Below are 26026 nucleotides of genomic sequence, written 5' to 3' on the forward strand. Positions count from 1 at the left end.
TTTGGAGAGTTTGTTCATTAATGACTGAGGCTCGGCCATATGTCAACATGCTGGCCGGTAGCAGCAAAGGCTAGATGGGACATGAGGTGGTGCTAACACCCACCGCCATGTCGTGGCCTGGCACGAGCCTGCACTTTGGGAGGGAGACTCATGGAAATCAGTGGGGCTTGGCCCGGCTTCACTGCTGCCCCGGTCGGCTAATAGCTTTCCAAGTTTGGGGCTGCCATTTGTCAGCTTGACTGATGTGTGCGCCATGAGGATCAATCTCTTTCCATCATCCATCTCCTCACCATCAGAGGAAAAGTACAGCACTCCGGTGTGCTGGGCCAGAGTGGCATGGATGTGCTTCTGGAGTCAAACTCCACAAATGAAAAAACATTCAAGCTTTCATGTTGCAGGTTGATAGAACGTGTGTGAGTATTGTGAGGATGAAGAAATAAATGTACTGCAGGACTAAAGTGAAAAATAAGACAAAACAAAAAAGGAAAAACTTGGCACTCTCATTCTGAACATAATAGAAGAGCATCAGACGCAGCCAAAAACCACAGAAAGCAAGATGTGCTGTTGAGATGGGCTGTTCCTATTCCTGGAACGTTTTCAGTGGTCTATGAAAAACCAGGGGTCCGACTCATCTCTCACTACATTAAGTGATTCTTATTAAAGACTTGCAAACAGGATCCAAACAGGAAACATCAAGTCTCTGGAGAGAAGAGCGAAGGCAAGCGATTCTGCCTGCATGAGGGAGAGAAAAGAGTGAGTGAATGAGGTGTGGTGGGTGAATATAAAGCAGGAAAAAAGGGGAGATGGAAAAAAGCATAGAAGCAGTATGAAGGGAAGAGCTGAGAGGTTGCGGGAGCCCCAGGTGAGCCCCATGGTGGGTCATTTCACAGCCCTGTAGGCTGACTAACACTGACAGGTCAGCTGGAAGACTCGCTGCCAAGAGAAACTCTCAACGGAAGGAACAGGCCATAGGGCTGCGCCTAAACACACTCTCACACTTACACACAAACAAAAAGAGTACATGCAAACACACACACGCACCTCTTTTCCTCCACCACAAAATCATTTCTTTTTCCATCCACCACACAATAACTGAGCCACTGTTTATTGACCTTTACCATGACGCTTTTCACCAGGCAATCGCTTCTTTGGCTCAAGGCACAGAAATATAGCGGAGACTGCTCGGTGCTATAAATCCACCACCGTGCAGCTGGCTTTTCTTACATTCACAGCTCAGGATCCAGCCAGTGCCTGGGGGAGGGAGTGCCTGCCTGACAGCCACGATGATTGGATCATCAAAAAAAGACAACTTGATGTTATAACCATCATTAGTGAGGCAACAAATCAATTAAAGGGAATCACAGCACTTAAGTGTACACACAAGTGCCTGAGAGGCGTATGGGCCTATTCACAACAAACCATTTGACGGTCAGTCTCGTTCAGACCGGAACCTGACTGCAGACGGCCAATTTCACAGCTACAAACAGGTTGTCTGTGAATTCCCTGAAGTAAAGATAATGCCCTTAAGCAAGGGCCTTGTAAATAAAAGTACAACAATGACGCAGGTCAAACTGGCCCTTCTTGACTAAACGTAGGTTGTTGAACTTGCACTTGTATTAATAACTGTTTTACTGGTTTGTTGCCCCCCTTGTGTCCATTCCCAGAACCCGTGCAGATTTAGGAAAGAAAGCTCTGATGTTTGCTTCACCTCTATAGATTGGAAATCTTTAAAACAGTTTTTATCCGATTGGAACATTTGAAAATACTTTATTCAGTAGTCTATCCAAAATAAAAAAAATTGACAACATTATGTTGCCACTGGGTTTCCTCCTTGCTTCAGTCTTTTTGGTTAGCCTTTACTATACTTGCTCATGTGGGGATTCTTGAATTCTTAATTTTGAATTCTTGTTATGAATTGGCGCTATATAAATAAAGATTGATTGAAATTTAATGACCATACAACATGCCCATTCAACATCATATAACTGGACAGTTAATCAATGTGGCATCATCAAATGGCACCCCAAAATCCAAAGTTTACAAAGTTATAGAACAAACAATGCATAAAATTAGCCAATGTTAAATGGTGTCACATATAAAAATTGCTTACACAGTGCTTGTACAAAGTATACAAATAATACAAAGCAGAAAAAGTACTGGCTTAATTAAAACAAGTTAAATCAACACGAGACAGAGGGTGCGATGTGGGGGATCTGTGCCCCTCTCCACACACCAGCGTTAAAAAGCATGTCAGTGTGGGACTGCTGACAGGCCACTGCGGTGAGAGAGGCTGCCTCGCTGGGGCGGCTGCCGGCAGGGACACACAGTGAGACTTGAGGAGATTAGTAAGCTAGAGATTGTGAAACACGAGGGGGAGAGCCGGGGATGCTACCACACAAAAACGGAAGGCTCAGCAGTTCTAAGTAGCAAGTATCTACTTAAGTGTAATGTACATGTACTTCATTATGAATAAAACAATGTTGAACAGTTGATTCTTTTTCATGGGTAACAGAACGACATCTGTACATTATAAATAACTGCTAGTTAACCAGTAAGAACCGATTGACGAGGGTCAGCTATCTGCCCAAAAACAATTACCATCACCAGCATTTTGTAATCAGTAAGTCAACTTGTTGTTTGTAAATTGCAGCCATTTTGGCAGGATCTCTTATAAAAGCAACATCCTGATCTCAAGAGACTATCCTGGGAAAATCAAGAAATGAATAATTCCAGACTGACACGTGGAGCCATTTTTCCACTCGATGGCATCATTCTTTGGAGACTTTTACATTTGTCATTTATTTTAAGGATATCTAGACGCTCCCCATCCCTCCCAGGGATGAGAATTGGAAACGGTGAGGCAGTTGCAGTGGATCTGTCGAGGGGGCAACCTTCCGCTGCTGAGTGAATGCCTGCGACAGCGCAGGTCCTATTTGGCTGACGAGTGGCGGGGAAGCAGGTGGGCAGGCTGAGGCTTATCTGCCAAAACAGCCAGGGTTACACCACACCTCCTGCTGCAACAACTGCCACCACTCAACGACCACATGCAGAGAGAATGAGAGGGTAGCAACAGGAAGGGAGAGACAAGGGAACAGAGAGGTAGATATATGCTAGGTTCTGGGAGGAGGTCAGCAACACACAAAAGAGCAGAGAATCATTAGATCCTGTGAGCAATAAGAAGGTGCTGTTTGTAGACAAAGCTAGAGAGAAGGGAACACTGTCAGTATTTCAAGGGGTAGGTTGTCAGACGCTCTTTACCATTAGGTGTCATTATATGTAACAATATCCATATTTCTCAAAGTTAGTGCTGGGTATCATTTTTGATACTGGTTCTACAGCCATGTAGCAACACTGCCTGAACAAAATACTCTCAAAATACACTCAAAACTTTGATTTCCCTATTTCCTGTATTTGGCAGTCTGACATTAAAGTATATGGACACACTTCAGTAGGTATTCAAAGGGCCTGTAATTCAACCATTCGAAATGCAGTGGGCAATATATGATATTTTGGTCATTTAAGAAAACCTCATTCACTCATTTATCCTTCTTATTGTCCTACAACCCTCATAAGCTCAGAAAATTCTCACACTTAATTGTAATGGTTCCTTAATGATCTGAACTAGACAACATTTATGATAAATCTTGATGCCCAGTTCTAGTTTGAAACAATAAGTAACAATAACAACAAGGAAATAAGAAACAAGGAAACAGGAAAAACCTCTCACTCCTCTAGTTTTTCTGCCCGTCATGTGGAAATGACACTGGCTTTGTTCACCCTGTATTTGCCCCATGAACCTCTGCTCCAATCTTACTGGAGCTGTTCAACTCTGCTGCAGCATACCATCATTCCACCAGGGGCATTACACTATGCCCAAAATCACTTCCAGGGCCTCTGAGGTGTTGACTAGGCAGCACCAGGCTCACTGTCAGGGAGCTCTGCTGGGTTTTTGAGAGGAAGTGTGAATGCGAGACCTCTGTTGTCACTTTAATTGAGACCTTGATATTGCAAAACGAGAAGATTGTAGGGTAGATATGGCAACGTTATACCTGTGTGAAGACAGCTGATTACACAGTGGAAAACCTCTGAAGCCCCAAAAAAGGTTAACAGCTTAAAAAGAGAAATGGATAGAGGCTCGATCTCTCCGCTGCATATAAACAGAGGCTCCTCCTTCTGCAGTGCAACAACATTACGGCAGCCCTCCTTCTGATTGATGAAAGCGCCATGTCTGCAAGTGCCTGTTTTACATAGCAGGAGCCTCCCTTGGAGCCCGCAATTCATCACCTGACAGTGGGACAGCTGCGTTCATCTTAATGCATTACAGACCCAAACAGGTCCGAGGTCACTCACTGCGGTCATGAATTCCTTTGTCTGATTCTGAGAGGGGAGGAGAGATGTGGGGGGTGCAGAGATATGAGCAGAACAGTACTGTCAGTTTAATGTTTGGATCACCTTACTAACAGTACCTGCATCAGGGCAGCCTGGCCTAAGAGACTGGTTTCTGTTAAGAGAATGTTTTACCAATGTCCACCCTGAAAGCACTTTAACGCTGTCACAAACAGCTACTGGCAGCACACTTTGCATTCCTAAGCCACCACTGTTGTAGGACAGTGTTCAAGCATTAAAAGAATCCAATGATTTTACACATCAACGTCAGCGCACTAGTCATGAGTAGGATTACACAGCATGTGAAAAATGTTGTCTTCTGTGGCTCTGGAGGAGCTTTGTCAAGTCTGACGATGGCTCTGATTATGTCTTCGTACTTATATTGTGCTAATCTTACAGTAAAAACAGAAACAGAAAGCCTGGGGGTGTGGAGTTACCACCAAAGGACGGTCTAGTAAAAGTCTATTTGTTTGCATTCTGAGAAACATAGGATTACGTGTCTGTGGAGCTCAGCCCATACTAAAGACAAGAAGTCAGGGTATCGTTTGGTCAATACTGCTTTCATTTTGAAACTTTTCAAATCTGTTTCTCGTAACGTGATGATGAAAATCAATTAAGTAACCCTTTAATGTTCCACTGGATGAATGAGAAGCATTGCATCACAGAGCTGACAGGGGGTGGGGGAACCATGAAGGAACACAGATTTTCCCGATTCTATTTCACTGCTGCTAAGGTTTGACCATGTCAACATTTTGCTGCTTGGCGTAGAGAGGGCTGCTGTGTGACTCTGCGGAGAGCCGTGTGGGATCAGTAGCAGTTGCTGTGGTTGACGTTTCCCCGTCTGAAAGGGCTAGAATCGTGATACATTAATCTAACTACACAATAATGCAATGTACCCAGAAGGAAATGTGAGTCAGGAGCACAGCCATAATTATATGCAGCTCACCACATAACATGCATGCCTTTAAGCTGTTTATATTTACTCACAATGACTGAAAACAAATATATACTCGTTCTCTGCAAGAGAGAAAATTACAACCCAACATAAACTAAGGCAATGAATATATAATGATGACATCTAACAATGTAAGAGGATTTGTCCTTTGATACGTACTGTACATGCATGCATTACAGACTACTAATCAGGTGAATCCATGCGCAGCTTAAGATCCTTTCTTGGATTCATCGTCCATATCAAAACCTGTTATAAAGAGCTTACAGCAGAAGGAGAGGAGAGTTCAGCACCTCCAGGGATACAGTGGAGGCAGATATCATGCCCTTAAAAACTAAATCTTCTTTGCTGCGATGTGGACTGGATGGGCCACGATTTCAAATATTTGAATAGTCGTTAAAGTATAAAGTAATTGAATAGTTTATACGTCCATCGTCATGTTTTAAGAAGTATTTTCCTTCATTTTTACCAGCGCCTGGTAGTAAGTCCATCAGGAGCCGTAGATTGGGATGAAGCCAGATCTCTGTAAAGATGTGGGCACAAACAGGCTGCCTAAGCAACGAAGAATCAGAGACTGACTGTGCCCACATCTTTACAGTCCATCTTCCCTCGATCGGACATTAGCTAGGAACAGCCTTAGGTACAACTTAGCTCTGATCCCAGCTCTCTCCCTTCTCCCCCCAGGGTGATCATCCACCCCGCTGTGGCGGGAAAATGTCTTGAGTGAAATTAATTCTACCTCTCAAAGCTACTTTTTGACTTTCTGCAAAGCATGCAGAAGGTAAACTGTGTGGTGAGCCCAATAGTTTGAAGTCAGATCTGAATCCTACACAGAAGAAAATGATGATGATGAATCAAACAGAAATGGCTGCTATAAGAAGTACATGTATGCTGACAGTCTTTCAACAAAAGGGAAATAACATTGACAAGTATAATCAAATTAAGTCAGAGGTCGTCGGTGTTGCCACTCCTGCTACCTATGGCACTGAATAACAAGGACACTAAACGAAAGTGTTTGCCTCAGCAAGTGAGCAAATACTTCTTTATGTTCTTGCTTTGCCTGCTCTTCTTGGCAAGTCGCCGGGGGTAATTGGCATGCAAGCTTCAGCAGGACGGTTAGATGAGCCAGGTCTTGAGCTCAGGCACAAAGCACAACGGCTCCGCTGTGCCCACAAAATTAGTTTAAAGCTATGATTCAGCAACAGGCTGAGACCTGTACAGTACCACTGATGCCATCCATCACTACAAATCCATTTCTGTGGCAGAGCAACTGAGCCACACCGTCACCCCCCACCTCCCACACACAGAACAGCACAGCAGCAGCTGGAGAGATGGGGTTCTACCGATAAGGGGTTTTCAATACTAATTTTGGATTCTTTTGGGCTAAAGATGTTTATATATTTTAAATTGTCCAGGATCTTTACATTTAACAATCAAAATGCAAAAAATCCTATTAATATTCAGAATTTGCTCCAAAAGTTTCTCTGTGAAGGTTGAACACCTTTTGCAACACCATTTAGATTAAAACAGGACAACACTCACTTAAACAAGGGACGCACCATTCCTACTTTTTATCTTCCCAAACTCATTCTGACATATAGACCTGGGTTGGTGCCACCATCAAATACTGATCTGATACCAGTGTTAGGGATTATTTTATTAATATACAAGTGTAAAGTAACATGAGGCTGCAGCTCCAGATCATGGTTTACTACAGTGTTTATGTGGAGCCTGAAACAAAGACCACCTCCACTAACAGAAACATTGTGCATTTTAATGAAAAATTATTTTTCAAGAAAAGGACAGAGACACTGTTTCACACAGTAAAGGATATATATTTAATAGGTGCAGCTATTGTTTAGGTGGATAAGATTTGTCAGAATGGAGTGACTCACCACATCAGCTTTTTCAATGACATAGACCAAGAAGCTGTATTTAATGTCTGTTCCATACCAGATTTGTTTGGGTCACTGTTTGGATTTGCTGCATAAGGTGGATTGATGGATCACTATGAGCTCATAACTTAGTAGTTTGAGGTGATCATTTAAGTGAGCCAACCAAGTCATCATGAATGAAAAATTGGACTGTTGATTCCAAAAATAAACTGAAGTGTTTTAAAGTTGCTGTGGTCAAGGAGAAACTTCCGAATGGCAGCTCTGGTCTAAACTAGACCTGATATCAAATGACTGGCCGAACGCCTGTTAAAGATGACTGGGCTTGGAGTGGGAGTCGAGGTCAGGATTGACTCGCCCCCTGTTAACTATTTGAATGAGTCAAAGCTGACATGGGAGGAATACAATGGCCAGGATAAGGGGATGGAGAGAGGCGGGGGTGCCAGCTGATCGAATCTTCTCATTAACTTTGTCCAGGCCTGGAGAAAGGAGGAGGTAGGGAGGATTGGTTTAATGAAGACTCCAGCAGCGAGGGTTCGTCTCGCCCACTGTGCGGCCCTGTGAATAAGCCTGGCAGACAGATGGGCTGAGGAATTGATCAGTGGAGACAGTCAACAGAGACCTGCAAGGACTCTGCAGAGGCTGTGTTTTAGTTGAGGTAGAGTACACCATCAAGGATATCAAAGACAATGAAATGTCACTGGAATTTACTGCAAGTGGGAGAAAACTCCACCTACAGTAAGAGGCACACAGTCTAAATTGAAATTTGCATTCAAACTTACAGCAAGGGAGGGCCCCCAAACATCAAAACTAAATCACTCATGCTTATTATTTATAAGATAGGCATGTCTTGAAGACTGCTGAATCAGTCCTAGAAAGATCTGCCCAGACTGCTGATTTTGAAAAAACAGAAATACAGGCTATTTGATATCTTGCCCCCTTGTCCCTCTGTTGTCCTTCTGAGAGCTGTCCCACTTTCTGCCCAGGCTCTGTGTGGCATCTATCTTTTACACAAGTGACAACGCCCCCAACTCTGCACTGCCACTCTCATTTTTTGTCATCTATTGTTCCAGGCTCAGAGATTCAGCCCGGCACAGCAAGCCCTGCAATTCTGTCATCTCCACAAGCGCAATACTTGCCTGCCCTGCTGATAAGCAGCCAAACACTGAGGTGATGAATAAATCACAATACAGCACATACACACTTACTGAAACCAGGAGGAAGCCTATTTATTCGGTGTATTTTTGGTTATTCTGGAAAATTCTGAATTAAATCTTGTGTGCTTCACGCCTTCTCATTCAATTAAGGTTCAAAGATCACTGCTGGTAGTATCGGTGTGTCTTTTCCCAGGTGCTATCCACACAGACAGGCACTGAGCAAAGCAAAATATTTCAACTGTGTAATAAATTAGACTTTTCTAAATTTGGTTTAGGGGGGTATTCAGTCCTTTTCACATCCAGCTGGCAACACATTTACGATCTATAATCAGAATATTGTAGATAAACCAACATGAACAGACAAAAAAAAAAAAAAAAAGCCCCTCCTCTGCTTTGGATATAGCCAGGAACTCTACAGGCTTTGATGCTATTCATTATACAGAAAGTGGACAGAAACAATAAGAGCAGTTCTCCCTCAAATCCCCTCTCCATGTATCAAAGAGGTTTGCTACTTTTAACCTTTCCGTCTAAAAAAAAGGTTGAGACAACATTTTAGGTGTTTTCTTTCGGTTGTGTGAGCTGCCCCCCCCCCCCTTGTCATACGATTCTTTAAGCTCAGACACTAAAACTACCAGATGCTAGTGCACAGCCGTGATGGCCAGTGGGTGAATACACTCTTTTTGGGTTCCTCAGAATTGTTTTTAATACAAATAACGCACAAAATATTAACAACACAGGCTAGTTAGCACGCACAGCAATAATTATGGTGGCATAATAACATTGAAAAAAGCCACCTCCAGTTTGACTGTTTTACAGGTATTTTTACACAACCACCTGCGTCATCAACAGATCTCTAGGAAGAGCAATGTCCATAGGGCAATAGAGAATTATGTCACCCAAACTAGAAAGAGACATTTCTGTACTGCGTACGTGAAAATTATATTCCAGAATTCACTTCTGTGCTGAAATTAGGTTGTGGGCTCATGACTTATTTCTTTACCAGGTCGGTTATAGTCCTTTGACCAATGTCAAAGAAAATGCATGGAGCAAGACAGATTCTTGTAGTTAGATCTGTGATGCCCTGGGGGCTCCGACACCTCCAACAATTCAAGCCCAACACTGTCACTATGGTTACCACTGCCTGACACCTTTGGCTATGGCAAATGGACTGACCACAGTGGAACATTTGAGACGACACTGGCAGAGCCTTTGTGCATCGTCACACAATAAAAACCTCGGGGCACGAGGGAACAGTCACTGAGCCAGTTACATTTAGAGGAAGTACAGAACGTCATGGACAAACACGACCGAGGGTGAAAAGGGGAACAGCACTAGCAGGGGTCCGTCTCCAGCTGGCATATTGTGGAATGTTAATTAGGCCTGCAATGACAAGACACCTCCCTCTTAAAAGTCACATGCTCATGAGGAGAGCGGGGAATGGCAAGTGGTTTCGTTGACTTCTGTCGAGCAAAGGGTGTCATGGTTTGTTTGCCTTTCCAGTGGCAATTTCTTTTCTGTTCTCTTTACCCCGAGCATTTTCTCTTAACATTCTCCTGCTCCTTCTTTCTGGCCTTCTGTTATGCTGTTTACTCTGTGATGAATGGCTCTATTTCAAGTTGTGCTTTTTTTCTTCTTTTAGCTGGAATAGATTACAATCTGTGCAATTGTGCGGAAACAAGATTGATCTCACTAAAAAACATTGTGGAGGGGGCAGTGGAGGAAGGAAAATATAGACAGCACAGATATTTGACTGTAATGTAGAAATTTTTAGACCCATTTCTTCAATGAAGGCTTTTTAGACTGCTATGGCTCTTGTAAAGACGGGTCTTGATAAGAGAGCTAGGAGGCCAGGAGAGAAGTGTAAACAAATTTCACAGTGATTTGTAATGAGACATGACACAGTGAGAATACTTGGCCTTTTAAATGGCAGGCCTCCTTATCAGCCTGGTTTCATAGCCTCAGAGATGAGGGAGACTCAAATGATAGGGTATTAGTAATCATGAATTGGACAGAAGTTGTACACAGTGTGCATGGTTTTACCACCAAGAATCACCAGAAGTTCCACTGTGAGCAATACTTTTCTTTCAGGTTTCCGGCTGTGCTTGTTACAGTCTTGCTATTTTTCATGATTTATAGTTAATGTAGTGTCTAAAGAATGGCCTTGGGTAACCACTGAATATTAAGCAATACCTATAATTACTTGAAATAATAACCCTCCCTCACAATTCCACCAAAATTAATCACACAGGGGAAGAGGATTGCAAAGTGAATTCTTCCTGTTAAGGTGAGAAGAGAACTTTGACTTTTTAGCCTGGTTTGGTTGTAACAGTTAATATGAAAACTAAAGAGGTGACGTTTTTAATAATCTCCAAACAATTACTGAAATGACAGTTAGTAAAAGGCATTGCAGGAAGGTGTAGGTGTAGTAGTAGGCGTTGTTGATATAATAACTCACAAGCCTTCAGGTTGCCTCTCATCCCTCCTCCAGGAGAAAAAGAAGAAATGCTTTTATTCTCCTGCTTGATGCCAAGGGAGAGTGAAAGGAGAGGGGAATGAGTCTTATGGAGCAGTGAAAAAAAAAACCTGTCCAAGGTCCAGGGAGTTGAATGGTTTACACGCTGGCTGCCAGCTTACGTTTCGTCTTAGTGTCACAATTTGTTGGGGAGCATCACGGACGGTCTAAAAGGAGCGGGCTCTCTCCCAAAGCTTCCCCGGCGGCTGAAGAGTTGCTAAACGTCACTCATGATCATTCAGCCAACAGGGAAAGGAGAGAGTGTAAACAAAGGAGAGTGAAAAAGGGCAAAATGAAAGAAAGACATAGAGAGACGGTGACAGAGAGTGACAAAGAGGGGGAGAAAGGAGAGGGCGTTGATGGTGGGATACTAAAAAAATAGACATGGGAGTAAAAAGTAGAAAGAGGGACAGAAAGTGAGAAAATACTCATGCATGCTAATCCCTGTCTCCTGTGGCTCTCTGTCTAATGTGAGAAAAGGCTACTGAGCTGCAGAACTTGAAACCGTCAAGGGATTGGACATGTTTGCTACCCAAGCAATGCATAAACAACAACAGGCCATCCTAAAGTCTACCAGTTTATGGACATCTTAGAGCAGTGCCCAGGTTTTGCTGCCATGTTCCCAGTTGGAACAAAGAAGGAGGAAAAAGTTTGTTTGTGTCAAACTGATGCTGTCTACAGGATCTATGTCTACTCTAATCTTTCCTGCACTGGTTGCAAAGAGCGTGGGAACCACTTTTAGAGCACTAAGCAGAGGCGGAGACTGACCTCGACTTATCGACAAGCACTCGCAACACACATCTTCATGCCTGATGTTGCCATAATACAGTCTGTTTGAAAAGGGAACCTATTGATTATAATAAACCTATATAGATACACATTTCTCCCCACCAGTACTATGCAATGCAAATGCAATGTTTACATAACACAATGCATTTTTAACTCAGAACACTGGTAGAAAACTTCATCTAGTTGACCAGAGGCTGTTCTTGCAGTTTTCACTCTCTTTATTTAGAGACTTCTGGCACAGTCATTACATGCCTGGCAGGAATGCTATGCATTGTTGTTTTCAGTTTAAATTAGGTTGTCAATCATTTGGCATATCAGTGGTGCTATTCATGTACTGGGACTGAAAAAAAAAGTTTCATGAAATTTTCATGTTTTTCTTTTTGATATTTCCAATGGGAATGAATGAGTCATGAGTTTTGGCACTACAGCTCCCATCATGCTTTGGTTGACCCAAAGAGGAAATGTCCATGTTGCCATGGAGTCAGTAACCCAAACTCTAACCCCTATTACTTTCTGCCTACATTTGCTTATGAATGAATCTGCGCCATGCAAACTCATGCTGCTATCTCGATTTGATTTCTTTGGAAGAAATGATGAAGCACTTAAATAAAGTGAATACAAGGGATGGAGAGTGTGCAGGATTTCTTGGGTTTTGATCATATGCAAATAAGACTTTGTATAACTTGATACTAATGAAAATGTAATTATTATGAGGCAAGATCTGAGGTTATTATAAGTGCAATTTATTTATGAACACATCTAACATTTATCTTCAGGAAAACATTTCACCAATTTTGGCAGAACTCTTTCTATTTGGGCTGTTCAGAATTAGGTGCTTTTTTAAAGCCATAAGCATCAAATGGGGCTCAGGGTCAATACACGCCGTCAATGAAAAGTCAATTAAGTGTTTCAGGAGCAGCAAACGGGTTTTTGCTGTGGTAATGACAGGGGAAGCGGAGAACAAAAGGGAAAAGGGAGGATACAAAGGAGGGAAGCAAAGGGAAAAATGAAAGAAAGCGGCTGAGAACAAACACAGCCGTGTTGGGGCGGGTGCAGAAGACAACATTCGGATGAATATAGCACCGCACGGTCAGACGTGAGAACATCATCTGCTGTAGAAACAGGATTTCTTCCATTCCTGTCATCATGCAGTCATGAATTATGTACAATTTGCTTTAAGGCAGCGTTCAATTAAGAACCAAATCCACCGGGAGTGAGAGTGGGAATGTTTTCTGACAAACTCTTAAAAAACAAAGCCACACACCCTCTTATTTAAATGACCTCATTATAAAATCCTAGAGCCTCCCCCTTGGCCAAGTTTCAGCTGATTGATCCTGCATGACTTATTTATACACCAGTAATTAACGGTGAATATGACAAAAAGAGGCAAGCGAGGGGAAAGAAAAGTCATTCAGGCATGCTCAATGGTACAACTGCCAGGTTTTTGATCACCCGCCTGGAGCCTGCAGGAGCAGCCGTGTTTGCCATGTTGAAATGCAGTGGTGGTGACACACTGCTGCAGCAGCCTCAACACCCCGAGCGACAACGCTGAGGCTGAACGGCCTGCTGCCATACCTTCATATGGTGAACCAATCTTTGGTCCCAATGGGCTCCCACAACAGGAATAAATAAACAGCTAAGAGGTAAGCTAGTGTTTCTTAACCCTGTGCTTTAATTATTGAGAAATGCCTGAAATTGCCAGAACGCACAACACTCAAGTTGAGAGGCTTGTTAGAGAGTAATGAAGAGGTTTGGAGCGAGAGGGGATCATCTGAAAGAGGTGCCAAACTGGGGTAGATCTGTGCTGAGAGGATTTGTATAAGTGCTTGTCTGCCTCTTCCTATTTTTATGTAGTGAAAGGCCCTTCAAACAGATGAGTAATGCCGAAAGCTTTAGTCCAGTCTTTAAATGCAGTGTTACTCTGCGACTTGGCAGTCAACGATTCCACTCTCCACCTCAATTTGCTGTGTCCCTCTATCCATCCCTCACTAATTCGCACAAATCACCACCAATCAACTCGTGCACACAATCATCCGAGGCGCATTCTGCTCACGCACACACACACTGACACAAGTATGCAACTATAATCAAGCACACAACCCACTGTTTACTATAGAGTAGTTTTCTTCCAAGATCTGCGGCTCTGAAAAGGGTCTGGCAATAAAGGCTGTGGTGATTTAAAGGGAAAATTTGAGAGCAAATCAGTTGGGGTCACTGACACAGCAAGGGCCAGATGGTCATCTAGTCTTGCTTGTCCTCTCTCTCCACAGCCTCTGCACCCAATTTGTTCAGCGTTATTTCCAGGAATAAGCACTGGACTGTTATACTTTGCATTTCCTTTACATGAACTCTTAGCTGTCTTGGCCACTCTTACACCCCAAGAACAAGTTAATAAATAGTTTGGGGGTTTATTTTGTATTCATTTTCAATTAATTTGATTTTGTTTAACAATGATTAGAGTAGGTATTACCCGATCAGCTGACAATCGATCACACTCAGCTACTGGATGTTAGAACAGCTTTGGTAATGTGCCAACAGCTGCTTTAACTGCTGACTCCCAAAAACATGTCTAAACTTGTTATTTATGCTTGACAACAACTGAATACAAGCTTTTCATTTTAATGTTAATGGACTTGGCCAACGCCTTCTGGTCTGGCTGTTTACAAAATCAATGTTGCCAAGATAAAGCCAAGAGACAGACATCACTTTAGTTTGCTGACCAGCGCGGTTTGTGACTGTTTCATCATTGTAATTCTTCATTTAAACCTTTAATATAAACTTGCAGTAAACATACAGGGGATGCACCTCACTGTCCTATAAACCACTTTTCCTGTATGGCAAGAGTTTAAGGCAACAGAGCCATACTTTGCTGCCTCACTGAAAATCAAGCATGCATGCTCTCTCTCTCTCTCTCTCTCTCACACACACACGTAATAGCTATTAGGGGGGGGGGGGGGACTCTACTGGCTGCAAAAGGAATTCCAATGTTAGAGAAGTCTATGAGAAAAAACCCTCCTTCTTACTGGATTCATTACCTCAGTAAACATTTTCCTAACAAGTTTATGGTCTCAGTCACTAGTTTTAAGTCTCTTTCATTACAGCGTCACATTCACTTTGTAAATTATCGTCCCATTTAGAATAAAATACACAATAAATCAGGGTTCTTTTTACGACAAGATTACCTTGTGACTGACCAATCACAGGAGGATCATGCCTAAACCTCATCAACCAGAGGTGGATGTTCATGGAGTGTGGGTGGGAAAGGTGGCCTGGTTCATTTGTTATATACAGTTACAGTACATGGATCAAGTCATGTGCACTTTATGTAAAATGTTCATAGCAGCCAAGGATGACTCTTTTAAGATGTTTGATCATGATTTGATCATTACAAGAAATTAAGATTAATAAACATAATAAGAATGTATGTTTTATATATTGTGATTTTAAATGATTAGTACCCTCAAGTATTTGCTTTCGTGTTTGTCATGTAATTACATTAACAAATCACTGCCAAGTTGAAACTAGTGCTGCATCTCATCGAGCTCAGTCTGGACAAATATTACCTGTTCATTATCTGGCAGCTGCCCTGACAGCTGATGTTGTGGGATAAATGGGTGAGGAACTGTAAAATAGAAGGCAGCAGGATGCTTCTCTCTCTGGAGTTTGTGTGATCGTGTGCACGTTCTCCACAAACCAAACACGTCACGTCGGTAGAGCAGACATGCTAGAGCTCAGCTTTTGATCGTCATTGTCTGTTCTTTGGCTAAATGAGCTTTGATGAGAGGGTTGGGGGAACAACTGCGGATGTGAGCTGTTTATGTTGCCCAAGAGTCACATTTCATTTGTTCACTTTGTAACAGTTTAGATAGTCGTCAGCGCACTAGCAGGCAGAAGCCAGGCAACACCCGACATATCATCAGTGGATTTTGTGGAGCAGAGAGTGGGGGGGTGGGTGTACAGAGAGGGTACTGAAACTGGATTTTGTTCCATTATGCATGATAACAAAAGCCAGAGACCCGTGGTGTATTGTGGTAAGCTGCTGAGACTGTGGCCAAAATGATTCGGCCACAAGGAAAAATTCTCAGTGCTTGCTGGGCCAAACCTTAAAAACTCTGCATGACAATCCATAAATTCTCTTCTAAGAAGAGAGAGTTCACTTCTAGCTGAAGAGCTCCAGCATGGTTCAGTGCCATTACCATTTGAAAAGGGAGAAGATGAGTGCAGTAGCAGGGGGGAGATAGACCAGTGTGCAGAAAGAAAGGCAGAAGGGGGGCGCAGCCAGGGGACAGCAGCTGACTTGTTGAACTTGGCGCATGGATGAGCTTCATCCGTCAACAGAGCACTGGAGCTACTCCCTATTCAGGTTTTGCCCTTGAGACAACGTCAGCCTGGTCTGACTCGGTAATATGGCAGTTGGAGAGCACATCTGAGCTCATGTGGGAACTGAGAGGAGAATACATGACTTAATAATCAACAACAAAAGTAATCAACTCACTACACCAAACTCAGAAAACCAAACTACCAAGTTGCACTTTTACAAACTCCTACCCAACAGTAATGTGAGACAATCCACCAATAAAGTTTGGATTTTAGAATAATTCTTTATTGAATTACATATATGACCTCTGGGTGGAAATAAAGGGATAACTAATTTATGAGATTATGGAGTAGTAGAGTGCTAAGGTTATTAAAACTGGTAGCAGAGCCCAAAGAAATATGCAGTAACAAACATATACAGTATGTGTCTGTGTGGGGGTACAATGTGGTCACAAAGTAGTAGGACAGGCATGTTTTTCATCGTTTTCATCGTTGTGTTCATGGCTGTGTACATCAGATAAATCTGGAATGTAAAAATGGCCATGATGTTGAAGTGTTACCTTTCCGTTTTAATTTGAGGGTGCTTGAATCCATATTGGATGAACTGTGAAGGTCCTGTAAGCCTTTGTAAAACGCATAAGGATAATGATCCTAAACTTCAGACACCCAAACAGCCAAACAGTGGCTGAATCAGTCGCATGAGCTCAATCCAACAAATAACGTGTTACACTACGAGAGGAAGAACTACGACGGGCCCTTTTCAACCCATCTGTGGCAATTGTGCTGTAACACTTTTGTGCGCTTTTATGAAAGCACAATGACTAAAATATGTAGTTTTGAGGGAATGGAAAAACAAAAAGGGCACAATTCCTTGTGTTGCCTTCTTAAGAACCAGTTTAGACCAGTTAGGTTAAGACACCTGTTTCCACCTGCTGGGTTGAAGTTGCTCACTGCCAGCAGTTTCCACCCTTCTCCCTTTTTAGCACAGTTCCACGCCCCTTTGGAACTGAATGGAGCTACAGACAGGATGCATGCTATCACACACCCACAAGCTGTAAATTTAGCCAAGCTATTTCATGGAACACTGAAGCACAAACACTGGGCACAGAAGGTGTATGTGCTGCAGAGTGGCTGCTGATAACGCTTGGTCTACAGCAGAGATCATTTCCGGAGCCTTTGGGTCAGTATGGATTGATAGCACTATGCTAATATTTGGCCACTCATTTCAATGCCAGAAATAAATTAATCGTTTCCTCAGAAGGATAGAAAAGCTTTTTGAAACAGCATTTTGACCATAAATGGGCCCCCAGATTTATGCTATGAGACTTAACAGTTTTTTTTTAAAGCAATGAGTCCCCATTCCTTTTACACTGTAAATATTAAGAGGTACAGAATTATGAAAACTCTTTAAACCCCCCTCCAGACATGTCTAAGGACATAGAAATATTCTATTTTCAATAATGCGTGTTTTCATAAAAAAGTTGAATTACTTTGTTAAAATTCTTGAAAACACGTCTCCTTCTGCCACATTGAGAAATCTGGAATCTATTAACATGCGACTATTTTCCATGTCAAACATTTAATTATTGGCCACAAAATGTCACTTGTGTTATTGGACCACAATCAGCTTCCAAACTAGTTGTGATATAAAAATCTAGTGTCAATCAAACTGTGAGCCACAGTTTCATCCTGCAAACAAGGTAAAAGTTGCTAGCAGATGCAAGCACTCCTTGAGGAAAGCAAATGGCTTGTTACACCTCCTGAGCTGAAAATGCCCGAGTGTTGACGAGTTGATGTGAAGAGCATGAACAATCCAGTGCTCTATTGCCCTCGGTGTTGACAGAAGGCCGGGAGCCAAGCAGCGGACAGTACCCCTGCAAAAGCATGCTTGACAGGGCAATGTGAATGTAATAGATTTTAAGTTCTGCACTTGGAGCTGGAGAGTGTCGAATCACCATGGAAACCGAGACGGCAGTTTGGCAGGTTTGAGTGGCTTTTGGTTTGAGACTCTTTCAGTTTAGGGGCTTCGGCTACAGCGCTCTCATGCTTATGAAAAACCTCCCATCGCACGGCACTCTCTTTCTCTGATCATTCTTTTTTTCTCCTCTTCCTCCCTCAGCCTAGTAAGGCAATCATCATAGCCCTGCAGTGCGCGAGCGTCTTAGCTATGGCAGATAAAGGCTGGAAGATTGTCAGTAATGACGGGTCCACCAGCGCTGAAACTTCCCAGAGCTGCTTGTTTCAGCAGTAATTACGATGGGGGAATGGTGCACCGTGACTGGCTCTAAAAAGCTTACCAAGCCTTTTGCTTGTGATGCCATGTCAACTTTTTTACTGTAGGCAAGTCAGTCGGAAAGTAAAAGGGTGACTTAGAAGCTAAACAAAATGTGTGAAACAAAGAGGTAAAAAGCGGGGGCGGCAGGTTCGATATTGAGTGATGTTGAGCCTGGGCAGGGGGAGGGGAAGAGGGGAAAAGTGCTCTGAAGTCTATGAATAGGGATGAGATTGGATCATTGGTGCTGGGTGTTCTCCAATCACAGCTCTGGAGAGTGAAGTGATAAGACAGGTGAAAAGGAATACGAGAGAGGACAGAACAAATAATGGCAATGGACAATGGGCTCCAGGAGGCAGGAGAGGGAGTGAATGAAAATATTCACAAACAGGAAGAAAGGACTGATGAGTGTGTGTGTCTGACAGACTGCAAAGAAAAAAAATCATCTTGCTTCCCCAGTGTCACTTTCGCTGAAGCCGGCCCTCAGTGATCACCTTCTTCACCCTCTCAACTGCTCCATCTTCGCCTTCTGGTCTCGGCCCATCCGCCCACTCTCATCCCCCTGATCTCTGAGAAACATGTGCTTATGAGGAGAGCGCTTAACCCCCCTCTCCATGGTCCGGGCCCACTGAAGGTGTGTGCTGATGTGTAGAGAAACTCAGCAGCTGTGGAGAGAGTGCTCTCCTTCTTCATCGCACAGATAGACAGAAATTGGATGTTGAGTGCAGAGGCGAAGCCCACTGAGAAGGCATGAATGAAGATGAACACATTTCAGACACCCACACACATGTAGAGGTATGAGATGGTTGACATTACTGAAAGCGGTGGGAGGTCTTGGGACAAAAGAAGATTTAGTGCACGCGTTTGCTACCAGAGAAGAATCTATCATGGGGCAGTCACACAGGGAAGTTACAAGCTGAGGGTGGTCATGATACAGGGCTGCATGATTCAACTCACACTGATCTGGAGGACAAAAAAGGTAATTCATCAATTCACTGCATAAGCAGAAATGAAAAACTAGGTGATTATGGGTTCATAGAGATATAAATATACGCATTTACTGAGGGAAAAGGCACACAAGGCTCCGAATGTATTTCAGTGCACTTCAGTCCTACAAGGCCAACTGGTGGCATGTTTTACTATCACACTGCTGAACTCACACCTTTAATTAGTGATGAAACAGTCAATCAATTAGTGGTTCAGTAAGAAATTAGAAGCTATTTTGATAAATTTACCAGCAAAAATGCTCTCTGGACTATTGGTCGGGCCGATCAATCATTTTGAATAAATCACCGTGGCTTCTTGGTGCTTGTGATGAGTTTTTTCAGTATTTCCTAAACAATTCATCTACACGTGATGCACAGATTAATCAGTAATTAAAATAATCGTCAGTGGCACACAGAATTTGGTTTCAAAATGTTGAATATTTGTATTTGTGTTGAACAGCTGTAGATAATGTGTTGACATAATAATGGAAAATTGGATTGAGAAGGTAAAGGAAATCCCTCTGCTCCACTGTCAATGTGACCAATCAGACTGGTCCATCCATATTATGCCTACAGCTTCTGGTCAATAACCACAAGCTGCATCAACTGCACTCATAAACCACCAGCTTTTGTGGTCAATAGGGTCAATAGTGTCTTCACTGCCCTGTGGGGAATGAGACGAGCGGTACGGAAAGGAAAGGAAATACCCAATCTGTTGTTCATTACTGATTTATCTGCCAATTAGTTTCTCCATTAATGGTTTTGTCAATAAAATGTCTGAAAATAGGGAAACAACACATCATAATCTCCCAGAGCACACGGTGATGTATTTCAATTGGTTTTTATTAGCGATCCAAAACTCAGATAATAGATAAGATATACAGTTTGCTACCACATTAGACAACAAGAAGCATCAGATCCTCTCATGTGAGAAGCTGGAATCACTAAATGTGACTTACATGACTAATCAGTTATCAAAATAATAATAAATTCATTTTATGGATTGAATGTTGATACTTTATCAAATGAGCCGTCATGAGAGGTTTGTTACTTTTCTCACTGTGAGTTTAATACCTTACCAACAGGGTTTCATCAGTACTTGCAGCCATAATCCCAATAAAAACACAAAAATGAAGAGAGCGTATCAAAGCCCATTCCTAAGCTTGGGCTCACAGGCACGTTTGCAACTTTTGGTTTCAAGCTGTTGGTCAGTGGTTCCAACAAAGTAAACTTCTGCTACGGTTCAAAACAAAGTAAACAAACTGCAGGTCTGATTGCTCCCCGAGCAAACTGATATCATCTACAATCCATTTCAAGTATGTGGCACTAATGAAATGACTAAGGAAGCCATAGTTAACGACATAATCTGCCTCTCTGAGCTAAAGCTAACCAACCTTTACAAAAGGTTTACCCCAGGGTGGAGCTTTAAATGGCTTATTGACATCTCACGCTCACATGGTAGAATGTGTCTGTGTGTGTGTGTGTCTGTATTGAGGTCTGACTCAGTCACCGTATATTGACTGCACACTTTCTGTACATCAAGAAGGGGAACAATGTATAATCCCTAACCCCAAGACACCATTTAAAGTAATTACCCTGTTGCACATGCAGATTTTATCTGTTGAACAAATGAGAGGCAGGTTCTAAGCAACCGCTTCGTTTAGAAATCAAATTACAGGTACTTCCTCAGAAGTGAAAGAGTTAATATTGATGGATGTCATCCCTGTTCTTATAATTCTTTGTCTTGCCTCTATTTGGGGTATGAACATGTTCCAAGTTGAAAATGAAAGCACGTACTGCGCTCAAAATAACATAACTTTTTCTTTTCACTTTTAGTACAGAGCTGTCCTTACAAAGTGTGGTCTGTTGCATGCAGTATGCATATATCTTGGACATACTACTTCTTCATACTGTCACACTGCACTTTGAACCACCTTGCTCATACATCTGTTGCAGTTTGTACCCTAAGTCGATGTGATGCATCTCTGTGAGGATTGTGGGTCAGAGGAGCCAGAAAATGTGGTCGCAAAATCTGGTCGCATCTTGCATACTACATCCTGGAATGTTTGGCATACTGCGTTTGACATACTAGGTATTAGGTCTAAATCTAACCTTTTTCTTGCACACTAAATAGTATGGTAGTATGGGTATAGGAGTGCAGCAATAACCTTGCTGATTCAGTGAGTTACACTTCAGGTTCCAGCCTTGTTTTTTTTAAGCCCGTATTGCCTAGATTCATTTACATTTTCGTAAACTGGCACCATCAAAAGCATGCCAAATTAGCAAGAAAGAAAACCTAGAAAACTGAAAAACGTGAGGATTCTCAGGCAAGTTCTGGAGTTATAAAGAACCTTCTATGATTTCCAAGCAGAATTATGTTCATCATGTTTATAGGCGATGAAAAATGGGCACATCCGGAGTGAATCTCACACAGTGAATCTCAAATATGTGCATCATGTCTGTGTGTTCAGATTTGACTGAATTCTAACTTTCAAGGAGTGTGATTTTTGATACAAATAGTAGGGTGCCATGGACTTTATATTACTTTTATTACCTCACTGAACTGAGTGTCACAGCCAAATTGTGGCTGCATTTTACGACTTTCATTTCAGAAACTTGAAATTCACAACACCTGGTCTGTGTTTTTAAAAGTAGAATATAACAATAAATGTAACCCTCTATCCAAGTTAAGCTCCAATTTCACTTATAGTGCTTATAAACATGGCACAATTCACCATTATTATGCACAAAAATGTTAAAACCAGAGTTTTCTCCATCTGGCATGAACTCACTATTATCTTAATCAGTGTTATCTTCGTATTTAAAAGGGGATCAGCATCGGGTCATTTCCACCAAGTTATAGAAATCTGTGACACAAATGTAATTAAAAAAAAATAAGAGGACCAAAATTCTTCATAATATATGTTGTATGTCCAAATCCAACTGATGAGACCCCGATAAGACTAGTCCAAGACAGACGATAAGGTTAAGAAGAGAGTTCACCATTGAATGAGCAGTTTCCTTTCAAAGCAAATCAACTTCTGAAAGTGAATTAAATTGTCAGGCAAATTTTTGGGTTATCAGCCTCTCCTTGCACAGTGAATTTTTGCAGATGTTAAATATTTGCAAAATCCCTGCATGGCTGCAGACCTGTTCGTGTTTCAACATTGTAAAAAGGAATGCTGTGTAGTTTTTTGACAGAATAAAACAGCAATCTCACAGCTACACCCAAAAAGCTTAGCATGCATCACTATAAACTGACTTCCAGAGACTTAGTCCATGGCCCTGTCATTCCAATCAACAAAACCTTTCCCATGACACCACAAAGTATCATGGGTAGCACAAGGAAAGCGGAGGTGAGCCCCTTGCAGTCTTGGGGTGGACCTCATTTTCTCCCACCTCCTCAAGTCTCTGTATCCCTGTAACTTTGAAGTCCAGCCAGCAAAGGGCTTTGAAAAAAGCCTGCAATCTCCCCACCATGACCAGGCAGAGGATTAGCCAAGCCCTGCAGGACAGAGTGGAAAGAGGACGGAAGAGGGCTGGAGGAGGAGTGCCGCCATTTCCACAAGGGCTGTGTATGTGCAAGCAGCTCACCCTCCGGCCAGAGCTGCGGGGGATTAACAAGCTACTGAGGACGCAGAGAACAGACCTCCAGCCCCTTTTTCATGAGTTCAGAAGAAACCAATTTACAGCAGTGAACTGAGGGCGGCCACTAATTCTCCCCATAACCGCCTCCTGATTCAACCCAAAATCTTTGTTATGTCACTCACCAGAAAATCTGCTTTTGTGAGCTGTCAGACATTATCAAGTCAAGGAGGCATACATCTGCTAAGGTCTCATTTATTGATACTGGAACTTTATTGATTCAAAAGTAACATTTCAATGCTAACAGAGTTGGGAAAATAAGCAGTTAAGCTCCTAATCTCACCATCAGAATTGATACGATCGGTCACAGGAGAAGTCACCCTGGAAAGTTTGTTTTCCCTTGTGAGATTATTCCTCCTTTATCCAGTCTGCGCTCCAATGTTTGCCTACACTTTGGGCCGTAAATATTTCATAATTGTTCTGCTCTCAATACTTTTTAAAGCCATGTATTTTTTGCCTATCGACCAAAATATAATAGAAGTACCAAAAATAATGATGCTCCTTTCAAGTGTATCACTAGAATGTTTTATTTAGCAAACAAGCGTAGGGAAAGGCAGTTAGTAACTTCTTCTACCAGGAGTCAGTGAATTCAGAGTAGTCACCAGTATTGAACAAATTGTTGGAATGTGTCATTGAAGTGCAACTAAGTCACAAAGTCTGCAGTGTCTCATGATACTACAGCACTATCAATAAGCTATAGCAACTTGGCTTACCAGTGAGGGACAATAGGCCTTGATTTGAATAACACACTGCTACACTGCTGCCTCCCCATCAGTGCTTTTCAAGTAATGGGGTCTTTTGTCTTATCTGTGACTGAAAGGAGCTTGAGGACTTTGCCCTTCATCCTTTTGTTGTTACAGAGTCTCTTGTGGAAATGGAAGATTGGCCCATAGGCGTGGGTGTGCGAGGAAGAGCTAGGCGGCCGTGCAGCACATCAGACTTGAGCGGTCTTAATAAAGCTTCCCTCTATCCACCCCAGAGATCTCCTCACCCCAATTATACGCCTGACACCTCTACCCTCCTCCATCTCCTCATCCCCCCTTCCCAGCTCTGATCATGGCTCTCCCTTTGCTGGGCTCAAAGCCCCAGAGGCCTGCACAATATCAGGCTGCTGGTGGCATTTGCTGCCTGAATTGCATCAGCAATGTATCTCTTCTAGTATTGACAAAAGATCAGTTCTTTTCAGCCATTATAGTTTTTCTGTTATATACATTTTGCAGTGGCAGCTCGCAGCATCAGAATTATTGCCGCCGCCGCTTCAGTATTTTATACAATGTTATGATGTTGCAATTACAAGACTGCTGAACTGTCCGCTCCAGTGAACTCAACCTCACAGCCATCCACTCTCTCTCCACTTTGAGGATGAGCAACCGGAGTACTGATGGGATGTCAATCACTCGCAAAGTCATGACAACCAAATAAACAGCGCAAGTATGACACAGTCTCCTCTGGCACAGTGACTGACAGAGCGGAGAACAAGAGAAAAGGTAGATTCAACTAGTTAATGTTAAATTCAATAGAAACAGATTAGATTACAGCTAAACTTTCTCCTTGTAATCTCTATTGATGTTCATGGCCAATTAATTATTATCAATATGAATAATATATTGTGAAAACCCAGTAATGTTCCAGCTAGAAAACTGTGTGAAACACATTGCATCAATAAACACTGGCAAAATAACTGCCAATGATGTTTCTATGAGCTGTGTATTAAAATATTCCTGACTTTGATATCGAGCATCTTTCTCTGGCATGCATGCACAGAGCAGTGAATAAATAATAATATATCAAATAGTTCACAGTGACTATCGAATAGTATTTTTGCCTACAACACACACACAGTGAGGTGAAACCTGTGGAGGTGTGCCTAAAGGGTTCTTTGAAACACTTTTTGATCAGAACATCAGGTCTGACTATTCTCTCATCATCAAAATTGCAGTTTGTTCTTTAAATTCTGGACATTTTTCACTATTTTCTAACATGCACCACAGAAACCAGTTAGTTGACTGGTCTAGAAAATTTCCATCTCATAAACGGACAATTGAAATAAACTAGACTGGAACCTGAATAATTTGACCTCTCTACAACAATATTTCTCTTCAACTATGCAGGGTGATAGGATACCGGGACGTTTTCCAATTAATAAAGCTTTGGGAGTCCATGAATCCCTTGTTTACATGCCACGGCTTACTTGCAATCCAACAGCATGAACCAAAACAAGCCAACTTAGAACATGCTAAAAAAGGTCAACTTCTCTCATGAGCTACAAACCAAAGAAAATTAAGTGTATGAGTGATCACACACTAATGCAACACAGTAACATCTACTGCCATACTATTAAGTCTGACAATAGAAAAGCTCAAGAGAAGCACATTACAAGACACAAAAGTGCCACTGTGTTGTCTATCGTCACTAGTTTTTGAGACATTTTTTGCTGGTTTTACCCTCAGATGCTTTCAAGGTCACAGTAGGCCTGCATCTGGCCAGCCATCTGTTTCCAACCATCCCGTGAGGTGTCCTGTCATCGCCGCTCCTTGGCCCTGTCCTCTACTGTCCACATTCAAGCTCACTGGGGAGATGCGCGGTTAGACACAATAGCTTCTCAGTGATTCTACAGGTTTCTGCATTTCCGCAGGTGTTTCCACTTTGACTACCTGACAAGCGCAAAACAAGGCTCACCTCGCTGAGAAATTACAGTCAGGTGCATACACTTTCTTAGTATGCAATGGACTGACTGGTAATAAAAGTAGTCAAGTTTATATATGTACCCCAGTCTACTGAACTGTGATCTGCTCGGCACATGACAATTTATATCCTCAGACCATTAGGTAAAGAAAAACTCGACAAATGCAGACAAATGTAGTAATGGAATAACAAAGTAGGTCGTACACACACACACAAAGCCAGTACACACAAACGATGAACTACAGAGCTGCATCTTCTAGGAACTCAAATCTGTAATCTAAGACCAGGTTACTTCTTGATGCCTGTTGATCACAAAATGTAATAAATGGCTCAGGTTACTCTTTAAATCTAAATGTGGTTTCTTTCATTAAATAGTCACAACTTAATAACAACAATTAAAGTTGAAGTTCAGAAAAAATACATATCCTAATGT

The 26026-nt window shown here is 42.2% G+C and overlaps 1 long non-coding RNA gene across 1 annotated transcript in view; it reads right to left on the reverse strand.

Annotated features, from left to right (window-relative positions):
* The window catches only part of LOC139204654 (uncharacterized), a 59203-nt gene that overhangs the window by 12308 nt on the left and 20869 nt on the right, over positions 1–26026 (reverse strand). The window lies entirely within an intron of this gene.

This window comes from Pempheris klunzingeri, chromosome 8 (assembly GCF_042242105.1).
Source record: "Pempheris klunzingeri isolate RE-2024b chromosome 8, fPemKlu1.hap1, whole genome shotgun sequence".
NCBI lineage: Eukaryota > Metazoa > Chordata > Actinopteri > Acropomatiformes > Pempheridae > Pempheris > Pempheris klunzingeri.